This window comes from Tenebrio molitor, chromosome 1 (genome assembly GCF_963966145.1).
Source record: "Tenebrio molitor chromosome 1, icTenMoli1.1, whole genome shotgun sequence".
Lineage (NCBI taxonomy): Eukaryota > Metazoa > Arthropoda > Insecta > Coleoptera > Tenebrionidae > Tenebrio > Tenebrio molitor.
The window spans coordinates 21,229,919-21,247,473 of NC_091046.1; the positions used below are offsets into that span (position 1 = coordinate 21,229,919).

At 36.0% G+C, this 17,555-nt stretch overlaps 1 protein-coding gene and 1 long non-coding RNA gene across 23 annotated transcripts in view; one reads left to right on the plus strand and one right to left on the minus strand.

The window, feature by feature from the left end:
- Positions 1-17,555, plus strand: part of Dscam2 (Down syndrome cell adhesion molecule 2) — a 431,544-nt gene that overhangs the window by 115,487 nt on the left and 298,502 nt on the right. The window lies entirely within an intron of this gene.
- On the minus strand, positions 13,107-15,290 carry LOC138122390 (uncharacterized). Its single transcript, XR_011156480.1, has 2 exons — positions 14,923-15,290; positions 13,107-14,867 (listed from the first exon to the last, which is right to left on the minus strand). It is a non-coding gene; the product is annotated as an uncharacterized lncRNA (long non-coding RNA).

Here is a 17,555-nt window from a genome sequence, read left to right on the forward strand (position 1 = left end):
CAAACGGTCGAAAATTGCGCCTTTGTATATCTCCGTAGAGACGGTTAAACTGTCTTTTTTTTCTGGGCGGAGTAGAAGTACTATGGCGGCCAAAAAATGTTAGCCGTCACTATCTTCACATTCATGTAAAGTGTAAATAGACCTTTAGGAACCGTAACTTCACTTTCGATTTTTGTCATATTGACATGCATATTGTTATTCTGACAATCAATTTAAACTGTTTAAAGCTCAGATATTTCAAAAATCCGACATGAAAGAACAAAATTAGAGTAGTCGTACATAAATAACCTGAAGTAAACGTGTAGTAGAAAATAACAAAATAATTTACCACCCAAAAATTACCAATCATAATCAAAACGATAATCATAGTTACATGGGAGATACTTTAAAGAACTGGAACAACCAGAAATTAATATTCAGGCTTCTCATGCATGGCTTAAGAAATCAAATATTCACCCTGAGACGGAGGGTTTTATATTTGCAATACCAGATCGTGTTATAAATACAAGAAACTACAAAAAACACATATGCGGTTTGCAATCGATAATAATTGATAAATGTAGGATTTGCGGAACTGAAGGGGAAACAATTGAACACGTCATTTCTTCTTGCACCGTTTTGGCTCAAAGCGAATATAAGAACCGTCATGATATATTCACTAAAATTATAGATACACATGAATTTAGCTGTTAAATTCAATTTATTAAAGAATACACAACCACATTATAGTTATACACCAGAAAGTTGTTTGGAAAATGAGAATTACAAATTATATTTTGATCGAACAGTTTTAACTGACATTCATATTAAGCATAACAGACCAGACAGTATTATTTTAAATAAACAACAAAAGCAAGCATACGTTTTAGATATAGCTGTTCCAAATTCATATAATATAACACAGACATACAGGGTGACTGACGAAAAACCTTTGATGCTGTATCTTGCTTATTTTTTATCCGATTTGAATAAATGGCACGTCAAATGAAATAATTTTGAAAACACTTCAATACCAACTTAATAAAAAAAAAATCTTGCATCCAGTTTTTGACAGATGAACATAAGCTTCTTTTTTTCAAATAGCATTGTACATTTTTTTCTATTCAGTATTATAGAGATTTGTCTTCTGAATATAAAAATGCAAAGAACTATACTATACCCATTCATTAAACAAAAGTCGAGAAATTAAAGAGTAAATGTATAAGATTTAAAAATCAAGTGACCAAAATAAACAAGAGAGAAGTTTGTTCTAAATGCTCGAAATGACTAAGTAAGCTCTGAATATTCATTTGTCAAAACAGTTTGATGATAATAATAATAATAATAATAATAATGTTGCTGTGGAAGAAAATTTCCAAAGACGATTTAGTGTGAACGTCTGGTGTGGCATTTTTGGAGATAGAATGGACTAGTGGGTCCATTTTTTATTGATAGCGTCGATCAAACAAAATATCATATTATTTATTATCAAACGAAATAAGCAACTTTCTGGATGAGATACCATTAGCAGTGTTGAATAGAGTCGTGTTTCATCAGGAGGGCGCCATACCACATAGTGCACGCATGAACTTTGTATTTTTAAATCATTAAAATCATTTTGGTGAACGACGAATGGGTGCTTATGGAGCTATTCGATGGCCCGCTACATCCCCAGATTTGAATCCATTGGATTTCTTTATCTTCATTCGAAACTTTTGAGACAATGTTTATTTGACCCCACCAGGTACCCAAAAAGAGTTAAGAAAATGGATAGTGCGAGTATGTCAGGAAAAACCCCAAAATGTTTTACTGAATGCAGAGGTGGGTATTCCTAGAAGGCATCGACAGTGTCTGCAACAGCATTGAGGAAATTTTGAGCAACTAGAATAGATTTTGTATTGTTTACAAATTTGATTACTTGATTTTTGATTTTCAATTTTTTCAATTAAAATACATTTTTTGTTTTTTCTTTTAATGCACGAATATTCAGAAGGAGATTCTTTATAAGAACGAATAAAAAAATATATAGAGTGTAATTTGAAAAAAAAAGTTGGCTATCGTCTGTCAAAAAATAGATGTCGAAAAAAATATCGAATAGGATAATAATGAAGTGCTTTTCGAACTATTTCATTTGATGTGTCATTTATTCAAATCGGATGAAGAATAAGTAAGATACAGCGTCAAAGGTTTGTCGTCAGTCACCCTGTATAACACGAAAATTAATAAATATTTAGAGCTCTCCGTTGCTATGAGAAATCTTTGGTGTTTAGAAAAAAAATCGATTTTACCACTTATAATTTCGGCAGCGGGAATAGTACCGCAATCTCTTTTTAAAAATTTAAAAATTCTGGATTTAGCGAACACATTGGTAGTTGAAATTCAAAAAGCTATATTATTATATTCATGTCATATCGTGAGGAAATTCCTTAACATTGACACAGAACGTAATACACAACAAAGTCAAAATGCGGAGGCGAGACGCCGGTAATTATGTTGATAAGCACTGCACTATTACTTGATAGTAATATCCGTAATAGTGTATGTACTCCGGCAAAATTGTCGTGCCGGCGGGTGGTGGAGGGTTAGTGTGACAATAAAGTATGGCTTACAATTTTTTTAAAGTGACAGAACTTGCCGGCTAAAATTTTTTGGCCGCCATAGTAGGTACTTCAAGTCCTAGGAGTAGAAGTGTCCCACAGGCGGCTCAACCGGATCTAATGTAAGGTCATTTGAAGTATTTGTCACGATTTATTTATCAATTACAGCTATAAATTACACGAAATACATAATAAATATATATAAAGTTCATTCACGTTGGATTTTCCTCGTCAAGGTCAAATTATTTAATTTTTTGGCAGTGTGATTTTTACTTCAATAATATGTTAGCTGTGTATGTCGCCAAAACGGGCTGATAAAGTAACTATGTCATGCGTCAACTGCAGAGGTTAGGTTGGGATAGGCATATTTCAGTTCTTAACTACATTTAATAAACGCAATTTTCAAATTACCTGTTAATAAAACCTTCATTTTTCTTTCCGCCATGGTAAAATTAACCAGGAATAGGAGAGGAATAGAATTTTATGAAGAAATCTGTAACTTTATTTCACACGTCAAACTAACATTCAAAATTAAAAACGTCAAATCGCTCTAACACGATAATGAGAAAATTACTAGAAAAGGAGGTGCAGGTTTGCAACATGACAACAATTTGACAGGGAAAATCCAACGTGAATGAACTTTATACCGGGTGATCAAGAAGGACTGTTTAAGTTGGCAGTACAATTAAGAAAATTTTTTAATTCAGTTATTTATAACACTGCAACCGGATATGTTTTGTTGGTTTATTTGACAAATATCTGATGTAGGTATAGCATTAACAACGACAAGCCATCAACCAACCGAAAGTTACTCCTGTTATACGATTTAAAATACAATTCAGTGTTACCAACTTAAACAGTCCTATTTGATCACCCCGTATATATAAAACAAAGTCGGGTTAGTTACGCTATTTATAACTCAAGAACGGCTGGACAGATTTTTATGATCTTTATATTGTTGGATTTGTCTCCGCCCCGATTAGCAGAATAACTATTAAAACATCGAATAACTAACGAAAAAAAAATTATGAAGAAAATTCATTTTGAAAGGTTATGTCATCTGTCACAATCTGTCATTGTGCGCGCATCGACAATTTGAACTTAATTGAGATTTAACGTCAGCTGAGTTTTAACACCAAGTGTGATCAATGGTGTTCAGCAACACCTACTTTTGCATTGTACAGGGTGCGACAACATAATTTCCTTTTTTGAAATGCGCGCTATTCAGGCTGTAGGGGTCGTAATAGGACGGGAGTGGTCTCATTTGGAAGCCGTGGTTTTCAAGATTTGTTCCCTATCCCTGTCAGCAGTGTCAGCTGCCATCATGCGTTGGAAGAGTGGAAAGCCTGCGTTTGCCGTCGAGGTCTACTTTTCAAACTGATTTTCTGTGATCGCAACCCTTCCGAAATTGCTTCAATGTTGGGTCGTGTCCCGAACCAGAGATCAATTGTTACATGGGTCACTACGTCCAGACCATGATTTCAGACAAACCGAGAGTGCGACAAGACGAAGAACTGGAGTCACCTCAATAAGGGGCAATTTGTAGTAGAGAGCCCGCTCGCCGAATTTGTCCCCTTGCAATTTTGTTTGTGTTTTTTTTTTGAAATCTCGCGTTTATATCAACCATCAAAGGACCCTACAAGGCCAACATCCGTGCAGAAACATACTCGCTCCTATGTCATGGCTAACGCTAGAAATGGGCTTATTCACTTATTCAGCGTATCGCACCTGTATTTAACTAATTATGCATTTAAGTACGTCAACTGTCTGTAATTATTTAAATCCTACCCCAAGTAATGCTACGTCGCGGGGGAAGCTGTTTTAGGGTTGAACATTTATTGCTGTGCGGCATACATAACCTCGAAACTATCAAACAAAAACAAGTGAACAGTGCGTCCAACAAACCATCAAACCAACAAACCAGTGGCACAAAATCTTCATCTACAAAATGTTTCCAACAAACACGCATATGCTTAGTATGTAATTCTCTTTCCAATTTTCAATTTAATTTTCCATATTTTCTTCCCGTCAGATGTTGACTGCATCCCAACCAAACTCATTAAAATATTCAATCCATACTCCATTTATGGTGATTGTTAATTCCGGATTATTTTTATACAGTGAATTTTTTTATCAATGAACCATAGAGATTTACATGGTATAAAGTCAATGGTATTTCTATTGCTAATTTAAAAAATATTTTTCGGACCTGAAATAAAGTTTACACCATGTCAATCCCTATGGTTCATTGATAAAAAATGAGGGACGGAGCCGAGTCGAAGACCCGGCCTAGTAACTTACCCGACATCAATTTAAACCAATCTGAATTGACCCGAAATACCTACCTTGTCCGTGTTAACCCACATAAGTCGTCTTCTAATTCTCGCAAATAGTAAATATCATTTCCAACATAAAAACACATGCCCTTTCAACTGGTAATGTCAAATTTCCATGTCACCTCAGCATTTTTTCGAGCAACCCCCACCCTCTTCCACCCCTCGTAGTCGGATTGACACCAAACTATTCGGTGGTCACTATTACAGAGTTATTTCCAATGGCAAGATCCGAGATTTTTTTGTTAAAAGTTTCAGCAGTTATCGCCGTCGACCTATGAAGACGTAAATTACTTCATAAGTCCGCCATATTGGAAAAATCCGCAAATGGTAAACATCGTTTCCGACATAAAAACACATGCCCTTTCAAACGGTAAAGTCAAATTTCCATGTTCCCTTATAATTTTTTCGAGCAACCCCCACCCTCTTCCACCCCTCGTAGTCGGATTGACACCAAACTCTATTCGGTGGTCACTACTACAGAGTTATTTCCAATGGCAAGATCCGAGATTTTTTTGTTAAAAGTTTCAGCAGTTATCGCCGTCGACCTATGAAGACGTAAATTACTTCATAAGTCCGCCATATTGGAAAAATCCGCAAATGGTAAACATCGTTTCCGACATAAAAACACATGCCCTTTCAAACGGTAAAGTCAAATTTCCATGTTCCCTTATAATTTTTTCGACCTACCCCCACCCTCTTCCACCCCCCGTGGTCCGATTGACACCTAAAGCTTTTCAACTCGAGAGACCACGGGTAAGTTTGTGTTGGTCAAATTTGAAAGCAATCGGTCAAAGCGTTTTTGAGTAATCGTGGGAGAACGAAAAGTGGGACAGACAGACGCACAGACAGACGCACGGACAGACATCATTCTAAAAACTTCATAAACGTGTTCAGAGGACCTCAAAACGTTAAGATCTGATGAAATTAGCAATTCGAAATTTTGGACTGATCACAATAACTTACCTACCTTTGGTCGGGTAAGTTAAAAATTCACTGCATAGTTAGTTACAACTCGGGACACAGCAATTTGCTCTACTACTCATTATACTCTCACTTCTTGCAAATGAATTTACCGAAAAAACTTAATTTTTCAGTACTCATCAATGAATTGGCGTAAATTCATGGGAGTTAATCACATTTGCACATCACGTGACGTGAATACCAATAATCTCCGTCAGAGGGCGTAGTGCTTAGCATTAAATTTAAATATGTGTAAGCATTAAGTTTCAATTCATTTTGATTATTCATTTTATCTTAATAAAAAAAAAACTTAATTCAATTCAGCTAATAAGTTAACACAACATTTATTGATTCTGAGGCGGTACGAAGTTCGCCGGGTCAGCTAGTTTAATTAATAAATTATCCCAAGGATTATCCCCATTATGATAAATCCTCTTAAAAAGCAAAAAAATGGGTGTGTGTCGGTGACTCGACGCACGACAGAAGCGAACCTTCTTAGGCTTTACTGTATAAATGTATCGATTTTGTTTTAAGTTTCACCTCGCAGGCGTTGAAAAGTTGATTGTGAACGCACCACTCGTGTAAAAACGTAAAATTTAAACAGCTGATCCGTGATCCGTATAGTGCTTTCACAAACTACTCTCCAACGCCTACTATGAGGTGACATTTAAAAAAACACCCGATATATGGGTACAATCTCTCTCTCTCTCTCTCTCCCTCTCTTTCTTTCACTTCGTTCCCCTAAATGAAACAAAACATTAAAATATCATATAGTTATTTATTTCTAATAATGATAGAAAGTAAAAATATACAGGGTGTCTCAGCTAAGACTTTCGAGCCTAATATCTCGGTTATTTGCCAACGGATTCTTATGAAATAGATATTTTAGACGGTGAGGGTTCAATTAGTAATAAAATAATTACCTCAAGTTAAAAAATGTAATTTTTACACATGTTTCCTTTATTGAAAATTTAATCTAAATTTTGAAGGTATTTGAGCAGTTTTGAAACAATTGATGAAAAGTTGCCAGGCAACATTTTGTACATCTCTTAAAATCTGTCAAAAGTGGGCGCGCTTTATTAGAAATGTCAAATTGTGTAAATTTATTGAAAATACTCTAAAAATAGACTATAATGGCAGAAATTTCAATATTGTTGAAAAAGGAAAGAATTTTGCCTATGGAGAGTGTTGTAAGAATTTCAACGACACAGTTCGTTTTCTCGTGGAACACTATCCAAATGTAGGCTGTACAAAATTTAAGATTCAGACAGTCGTCAATTTAGGAAGGACACAGGAAGCGAACGTGAACTACATTACCTTGCTACAATATCCCGATCGTGTTTTAGTCCTTTATGGAAGAATTAAAGCATCCAGTATAATAAATTACGTCTTTAACTTTGTAAATATTTGTAAGTTTAGAAAGATAAACGTCAAATATGTCAATGCGTTTGTGCGAAGAGGGGTGACCAAAATTCGGCGATATTGCGCGTTTGTTTCATACGCGTCTACGTTTTTGCATCTGCAGCCACGTTTGACACAGTTTTTTTCTATTTTCTTGCAAACCAGACGTCTTTCAAGGACGAGTTTCTCCTTACAGCATTTTTTATTGACGATCAGTTTTTTGATATAAATCTTAATTGATTCAACATTTTAAAAAGACATTTAAAATTACGTGTTTAAGACTTGGGTTATTGCATTAATGGGGTTTTACTCTTCACCGTCTAAAATATCTGCATTTTAAATTTCACAAAAATCCGTTGGAAAATAACCGAGATATTAGTCTCAAAAGTTTTAGCTGAGACAGCCTGTATATAAACTCATTATTTATTTATAATTTATAACTAACAAAGACATTACTATCCAATATTTAACCGATTCGACTGTGATTAAAGACGAGCCGCCCATTGTGAGACTTGTGGTCGTGTCCAACTGTCCGTGGATGTCAGATCAGATGTCAAACAAATGTCAAAAATAGCGCAAGATTGCCCTTCATTGTTAATAGGTAAACAGTTGTAAGTTGTAATTGTTTGCTATTTACGTTTTGATAACGTTTGTTGTATTACACTGAACTCCAAAATTAACGCATCACTTGAATTTTTACGGTTTTTTTGAAAAGTTTTACTTTAAAGCAAAAAATTGTTATACACACTGAAAATAGAGGAAAAGCATAGATTATGCTACAAATGTAATTAAAATTTTCAGCCACTGTTTACAAAAATGAGCAAAAATATCGTTTTTGTTCAATTTTGAAATTTACTAGAAAATAATTTTTTAGTAGCAGTTGAAAAATTTAATCAGTATTGACACAAATCTTAATTTACTTTTAACATGGGTGATGTTAGGAATAACTTAGTATTTAAAAAGTCCGTGCAAGTGCTTTTGTTAGCTCAGAATGAGAAGAGTCAGAGGACTATAGCATATCGCTTTGATTCGAACCAATCTATCGTATCTAACGTTCTAAGAAGAAATCGGGAGACTCGACGACACACAAGGAGGCCTGGACAAGGACGAAAACGAATCACAACACCTCACCAGGACCAATACTTAAGATCAATAAGCATTAGAGAAGGGTTTCTCACTGCTCTCCTACTTTAAGATCGCATGTTAGACAATACAGTATGATATTGAAATGAGTTAAGAAAATTTAAACGGTGATAGAACTCATCAAAACAAATTACTTTTCTATTTACCATTTTTTCGAAAAATCTTTCTAAACCTAGATAAAATTTTAATTAGTTTGATCGTAAATTCTAGTACCCGCCAATGTCTCCGTGCCTACATTAAAAGCGAAAGAAGATAAAAACTTAGATAGTCAAGCAAAAACCAATTCTTTATTCCTAGTAAGTGAGAATGACATTGAAGTTAAGCACCACACTTGATCAAGGGCACTAACCTTTAAATTAAATGTTCGAAATGACGCCCTCCGTAATCGATGTACGTTCTTGTGTGCCCTTCGAGCCACAGGAGCTTGAGTTCTCATCAACATGTCAGAAGTTTATCGAATTGTCTCGGTGTCAACTGGAGTCTCATACACAATCTGTTTTAAATGGCCCCATAACAAAGTCACAAGGGTTTAAGTCCGGTGAACGAGCAGACGATAAACCTGGTCAATTACGACCTATTGAAGAAGCCATTGACAAAATGCAATTCGACGTGGTGGATCTTCTGATTTTAAGTGTTGAACGTGTTGAAGATGATACGGATGTAATCCCTGTTCGGGCAGCGTTCTCCAAATTGTAAAACTGGAAGTGTCAATTCCTAATGCAAGTCGTCGGCAACAAACCTTCGGTTCTTCGTCAACAGGACAGGACAGGATCCCTTAAATGCTGGACAGCATTCACAAAGGAACGTGGACAGGGAACTTGGCGACCGGGAAATCTCTTCATGTACCTACATACAAACGCCTGGTTGCATCAGCATTTGATAAAGCTTCCCAGTAGATGAGCATCATGTCTGTTAACTCCGGATTAGTGTACTTCACCATTTTTAACGATAATTAGGGGAAATTCACTTTCTAATAAATTGTAAACACGGCCGCATGCAGGTGAAGGACGTGACTAAATTGTGTCAATAAGTTTTTGCAAGACCTATCCGCCTGGGTTTTTGCCGTATTTACTTTTTTTGCGTTAACGTTTTTCGTAGGAAGCCGTTGTTCTTTCACCGTCCCACCCATAAACGACTCGATGACATGGAATACGGTGAAAATAAATTCGAACATAAATTTGAGTTTTCGAAAAAATTGTAAATAGAAAAGTAATTTGTTTTGATGAGTTCTATCACCGTTTAAATTTTCTTAACGCATTTCAATAACACGCGATGCCCTGGAACCTTTCAGTCTAGCCTGGTCTAACAAAGGGTAAAATAAAGGGGGTAAAGATTCTAACAGAATTACAAGGGTACCTCTCTTCACGTGTCAGCTGTACCTAAAGGGTCACTATCCACCTACATTTGGCGATGGCTCTTTGTGCTCTACGCCGGACCAACAGCTAATTGAGAACGATGGACACTGGCGGTAGCTTCCCCCGACCGAGAGAAAGTCTCAAAGCGACGAATAATGAATTAAGATGTCCCCTTTTTATAATAATTTAAACTAGATCGCCTTGTCGAGAGCACGTTTCCCCAATCGGTAAATGCAAGAAGATCACATACTTCGCGATAAATAAATTAATTCAAGTCATGTGGTCATCAAATGCTCAAAGAAAATAATATAATTTTTATTTTAACACGATAGTGAACTAATGTTGTGTGAATAATTAAATCGCAATTACAATTTAAGTACAAGAATTAGAAAAATAATTTACCTTGTAAATGTAAAGCACGTGGTCACAAAATGGCTGCTGGAGGTAACAAACGTACCTCCGGCTACTTTGGAGATCAAACCCCGAGTGAATAAAAAAAGCCCTGTTTCCCGTCCCGCATTCGGTTTTATCATTTCTGACGCACCCCACTTTCGCAACCACTACTTGACCAAAGTGACCAATCAGTTCGGTTTTACTTTACGCCGATCGCGACATCTTTTCGATATCTCTAGAACTTTTGAAATTACAGTTTCCGTTTTCCACCATTATTTTAAATGTTTAAGTTTAGACTTTTGTTAGGACCAGAACGAATGTACATAATTTGTTGTTGAATTAGAACTCTGAAAAAGAACACTAAATTACTGACTCTGTACAATAATAAACCTCAACATCAAGAAACAAACACAATTAAAAACGGATCAAACCGAATTAAACAGGAACACTGAATTACTGATTCTATACAATAATAAAAATCAGCACCAAGAATTAAACAGAATTAAAATGAAACAAACAGAATTAAAATGAAACAAATTAACATTATTTTGAAACCTAAATTGGGCTTGAAACGCTGTTGCGTAAGTGTCATGTCATGCAACTAAATTCCGTTGATCTGCTACTTCTAAAAATTGTTCTACATTGGTTTGATTCCCCAAAACTGTTCTAATTAATTCGTAATTTTCATTCTCTCTCTCTCTCTCTCTCTCTCACTTACACCTCTGATTTCTACGACTACCTGGCTTTACCGTTACCCTGTCCTCTGTGTTTTCTACCGACCCCCTTTCTACTTTGCCTTGTTACTTTTCCAACTAAATGTGCAAAGGATTCTAGTTATTTTCTACGATAAAGCGCTCTGTTTCTAATTTGCAATTCTCGCCCTTTAATTACAAATTTGCCACAAATTTGAGATTGCTAAAAAAAGTAAATCAACCTAATGAACATTCATTTGGTGGTTCTCTCAATTTGAAACCTGCTAACATCAAATTCATTAATTCAATTATCCCCTGATTTTAACTGGACTCCCCCAAATTGTCTAACGAGTAAATTTTGCAATGTTTCTGTTCCCATGAAAACTGTTATCTTTGTGTTGTGTTCGGACCGGGCGCGTACCTGCATTTTCAAAAAAAGGTTGGCAGATTTCACTTGAGGAATGTGGTACCACTCTTTCCGACAAAGATCAATAAAATTTACAACTGACCAGCATATCCCTTGCAAATGAACGGTATTTAAAAGATTTCGTTGAAATTATTTTAAAAATAAAAATTCTTAATTTATGGAACCTATTCAGACCATTACAATATCTAGCTATTATTTTTCGGTTCAAATTTTGACAATTAGGCAAAAAATTGCATTCCACCTCATTCATTTTTTTGGTAAAAAAATCTTTGCAGTTTACATAATTTTTCAGTACTGTAGTGAGACCGTCCATTTTGATCGTGATGATGTCGTAAATTTTTGCATTTTTAACTATTAATCTATCTTTTAAACTCTCAATTTGATATACTAATCTATTTGGCTCGTCTAGCAACCCTTTATACTTATTATTTTCACTTACCTAAGTTGTGTTTATTTTTTGTCGATAGTCACCTTTATAGTGATGATGATGTTTTATCTTAAGGCCTATTAGGCAATACTCAGTAGTCGTAACACAAATTCGGAGACAAAGTAGTGTCAAAACGCATGGAGGAAGGGATTTAAACACAAGTTTCCCCACAATTATTTTATTACAAAATTATTTTGAAGCCTTGTTTACAAAATGGATGAGTTCTGCGGGTTTGATCAAATTTTACACTGTGTTAAAATTATTGTTGAGGTTATGTTTGTAATCAAATTCGTAAGAGACTTTCTTGGTAATTGTGATCGTGAATTTAAACAAATGATTGAGGCGTCAGTCTTCACCTGATGCTATTTTATGTTATCCAATTTAGATTTGAAAAAGTTTGATTTTGCTGTAACCCCCATTTTTATGCAACCCTATTTACGTACGGCAAATCTACCCTAACCTTCAGGTAACTTGTTCGAACTTATATCACCCAAGCAACATTTAATATCGCGTTTACTAAGTTACACTTTTACCAAAGTCGGAAGGTAACATGCTCGCGGCATGTTAATCGCATTTAACTATTACGCCCTAGTGCCGAAATACCTCTTCCGGTAAAAGTCCGGTGCTTAAACACCAATCACAACTTCCGAACAAAACCCGGATACACAAGTCCTCGCAAATTAATCTGAATGACTGTAGGCGTCATTTCTCTCACAAATTTTCGTCCACGAGCTTCGACAGAGACTTGTACAGAACTTTGTCGTACGCGACACCAGTTTATTACAGGTAACCGGGATGGTTATTTTGTCTCGTTTGTCCTCGTGGTAGCCCACACATACATAGTACATGTCGTTGGAGCGGGAATTACGACGCCCATTCTAAGTCCACGGTCGGAAACTACGACCTGACACCGTGTCTTAGACCTAGTAAAGTTGGAGAAGAGGGTTCCCGGGAACCACGACTCTCCTCATCGTTGGTGGCCGACAAACGCGCCTATAATTTCAGGTGCAATTGGTGCAAAACAATAATTTTGCTTTGATCGCCTAAACGCGACGCGGGAGAAAAATAGCCCTACTCTACCCTATATTGAATATGCAACCAATTATTCTATCTCCCTAAAGTTTATAACTAGAAATTTCGATCTGATTGGAGGGCACCAGTTGAGAAAATTCAGGAACGATTTAGTTATAAATTAGTAATGGACTGTTAAGTTTCAAAATCCCTGACTGGTGGTTACACTCAAATTTGGAGTAAAGAATTTAATATTAAAAAAATGTCGAATACAAGGATCAGATAAGTTAGATTTGTAATTTAGGTAATCCGACAACCAAAGCGTTGCGGCCCCTTTCCATCGGAAATAGAATCATTTGTTGCTGGCTACGTCTAGCTTTAAGCATTTACTTCAACTACCTCGAAACTGGGAAAATTATTTTAAATTTTGATTTTGGTTATTCCAAATTGTTGAATAAATTGAAATTGAAAATCTCATAGGGAATGACTGATAAAATAAGTTCAAGGAAAAACAAGTAAATTTTGACATAAAGTTAATTAATCAAAATAATATAACCCTTTCTCGGGCTTACTTAGAAAGTTTAACACCCTGGTTGATCGTGGGCACCTGTTGTTGGAACTGGCACTAACTTATTTATTAGCACTCGGTACTCGTAACGAAGCTAAAGTGATTTAATCAAAAAAGTAGTTTAAATTTGGAAAATTTAAACAAAATCGCAAAGGCAGACACACGGATATCGACTAGCTATAAAGACAGTCAAAACCGAATTCCTCAAAACAAATGTGCCAAAACTTTAAATAGGGGACGCTAACTCGCCTACCCCCCTTCCCTTGTTACTCATTATCCACATGTGTGGAATTATGCAAATTTGACTCTTACGACGCATTGGCATTCGATCAAACCTCGTTTAACTCGCTTAAAAATTATTATTATTTCCTAGTTAGAGTGGTTTTTCGATTCGCAATATCAACATTATTTAACATACAATTTGTTAGTCCATTGGACAATATAATACAACACAGTAACGATAGTGAATCACCCCAATTACGCTGAAAGAGAAATTAAACTCCAAAATTGGTTGTTGTTCTGTCTGCAACTAATTGTTGAACTGAAGGTGGTTAATGAATGTAACAACAAATTTTGTTTGTTTAAATTTTACGGAAAGCATCTGGAAGAAAGACGTAAGAAAACTGTAAATTTCGTAGTACTACCCCCTGTTAGATGTCGCCCCCAGTACTACAGCGCATGGCCTACTAAATCTGAACTGCGCTGCGCTTATTACGGCCGTAACAAACTAGCTGAATGATTGATTCGGCTAACCTCAAAAAATCTACCCTTAACTAGCGCCATCTCTTTAAAGATATTAAACTACAAATCAACTAAATTGCCACAATAATTTAAATTTCCTTGAATTTCATCACGGTTGAAGTACAAACAAGGGAAAATAGTGCGTTACATGCGGAGAAAATAGCAACAGTTATTTTCAAATTCCCAGCAACCTCCAAACCAAATCCGAAATTAATAAAATTATAAAAAAAAAATAAATGAAACATTTCACTGTGATACATGTCTCTTCTTTATTATCTACAGCAACTCCAGGACCCTTGTTACGATTAGTTTGGCTTCAAGACCGTGGGATCTGTAAATTTGTGGGGCTTTTAAAAAATTTTGCTAATATTGCCACACAAATATTATCATATTTAATTCCAAAAAAATCCTTGTCAGCCACTGGTTACTACTTTGCATCCACATTTAATACAGAATTCCATATTTACCTGTGATAAACACAAAGATAAAATTTGTATAGTTATTATCCAATTATTAATTAAACCAATTTTAAACATTTGTTTATAAAAAAAAAAAAACAGATTACATAAAAACGAAATCCATTTAGAATAAAATCACAAGTAGGAAGGTTTTAAAATTATAAACTTACAAGAAAGGTATTGTCTTCCTGCAGATAGATAGTTTTACTTTTAATTTTTCTACTGTGCTCTATCCATTTTCAGATTTTGCAATTCCATTTAATATATAAATATTACGTTTCATAATTTGATTATTGTAATTATTAGGTATTCTTACGTTCATGAAACGTATTCGTGAAAATTTATTTTGCGTCAAAATGACAAAATAGAAAGTGTTAACCTAACAAAATAAACACGTTATGTGATTGTGATTGGATAATTTCACATCAAATTACATTTTTCTTTTCCATTTGGCTAACAGATGGAGTTGGTTAAGGGTACATTTTTTGAGGTTAGCGGAATCAATTGCTCCATTGAAAATCCGAGCTTTGTTACGGCCGTAATAAGCGTAGCGCAGTTCAGATTTACTTAGGCCATGTACAGCGGTACTATTTTTACATTTTCACGATTTTCTACGTTTTTCTTAGAGGACTTTCTACCTACTTCCCTTGTAAAACTATGTTAGTAAATGGGCAGTAATCGTACGGTGCAAGATTTGCTTACAATGATTAAATAAAGAAAATTGGTTTGTACATCAGAATTACGATTACTCCAGCTTAAATTAGGGTTAATTTGGATATCAAAATGTTCAGAAAAATACAGCGCGTCTTTCTAAAATAGTGGGTTTGTAACTTGACTTTGTTTAAACAAGAATTTATTAATTTTGCTAAATTTTCCCACGACTGACCACACGTGCAAGTATAATCTGATATCTTACTTAAAGTCTCGATCTGTAACGCGTCTGTCGCCCCCTTAACTCATCGGACCACCCTTGGCTGACGACGCTGGGTTTAAAATCTAAATTGTGTTATACTCACAATCGTCGACATTATCCCCGATGGTATACTCATGAACTAAAATGTAATATAATATCCGTTCAAAAGAACGATGTTATAGAAAATATAAGAAGTTTAAAAAGGAGAGTGACCGTGGGAATACGTGACATTGAGAAGGTTAGTGAAGACCAGGATCTTACGCGATTACAACACCTACGTGTCCCAAGTTGAGAACTCCCTGCGGATGGACCCCAAAATGTTTTGGTCTTACGTGCATGATAGAAATAGCGTAACTAGGATTCCGGCTAAAATGACCTACAGTGACGTCTCCTGCGATCGACCGCAAGATATCGTCAACTCTTTTGCTGACTATTTTATGAGTGTGTATTCCACGTCTTCTGTTCCGGGCAACATTAAACCACAGTCGTATAGTAATAGCTTCTGGCCGTGCCTAACTCTAAAAAAATTTGACAAATCGGACATCGAAAAAGCGTTTGCACAACTTAAACCGAAGATCTCGTATGGAAGCGATAACATACCCGCTTTTCTGGTGAAAGATTGCAGAAGTGTATTTCTGGAACCGTTGGTGCATATTTTCAATTTGTCCCTGGAGCAAGGCACCTTTCCAAATGTTTGGAAAAGCACGAAAGTCTTACCAGTTCATAAAGCAGGTAACTCGGCTGAAATAAAAAATTATCGCCCGATAGTTTTGCTATCCACTTTTTCTAAAATTTTTGAAATTGCCATATTCAACTTTCTATCTCCGGTTTTGAAAAATATACTGACACCTTCTCAGCACGGCTTTATGAGGGGCCGATCTACAGTAACGAACGTGGTTTGTGTGACTCAATTCATTTCTGATAGTTTAGACAGAAGGGGTCAAGTTGATGTTATATATACAGACGTCGCCAAAGCGTTCGACAGTGTGGATTACCATATATTGCTGTACAAACTTTCAGAGATCGGGGTGCACGGGTTTCTCCTGGACTGGTTTTTGTCTTACCTCACTGAAAGAAAGCAATTCGTTTCGTATAATGGTTTTTCCTCAAGAGAATATATTCAGATGTCGGGTGTTCCCCAAGGTTCAGTTTTGGGTCCATTACTTTTCAACATCTATATTAATGATATTGTTGCTGACTTAGAATGTCGCGCCCTGCTGTTCGCAGATGATCTGAAAATTTACAGACAAATATCGAGTATGGAAGATTGTATCAAGCTGCAGGATGATTTGATAAAAGTTAACGAGTGGTGCACGCGAAACCACTTCAGTCTGAACATTGATAAATGCACTGTAGTTTCGTACTCTCGTAAAGCTGGTACTATTATCTATGAATACACTTGCGGCAAAATAATTTTGCCACGCAGTTCTTCCCAGAAAGATCTTGGAGTCACATTTGACGTCAAACTGTCCTTTGAGAATCACGTGCAGCGTAGTATAGATCGTGGCTATAAAATGCTAGGATTCGTGCTACGTAACAGCAGGAGTTTTAAGTCGGTTGAGGTTCTTAAAACATTATATTTTTCATTGGTGAGGTCTGGCCTGGAATACGCTACTACAGCTTGCGCACCATATTACATTTACATGAAAGCTGGTTTGGAAAGGGTGCAGCGGCGCTTTCTGAAACATCTTTTTCATATTGCTGAAGGACATTTTCCGCCCAGGGGTCTAGATCATGCTGTTTTACTTGAGAAATATTGTTTTATTCACTTACAATGTAGACGAGACATAGCTGATGCGAGATTCCTGGTAAAGCTGATTCGCGGTCAGCTGGATTGTCCAGAACTACTGGAAAAAATTCCGTTTCGTGTTCCCAGGCCGAATTTAAGAATCAAGGCAAGTTTTATTGTTCCGCGGGCAAGGACAAATGTTTTGGCTGGTTCACCAGTAAACAGAATTTTAAAACTGGGTAATTTGCTGGAGGATGAGGTGGATCTCTTCAAGTGCTCTATAAAGGAGGTCACTGAGGCGGTGGTTGTATGTCTGGAGTGAGCTCTGTCAAGCAGTTTGCACGAGAGTGATTGTCTGTTAATTGTCTGTTCTGTCTTATTTTAGTTTTGTGTTTTGTTCTGTTCTTTTTAAATTTTTGCTTCTT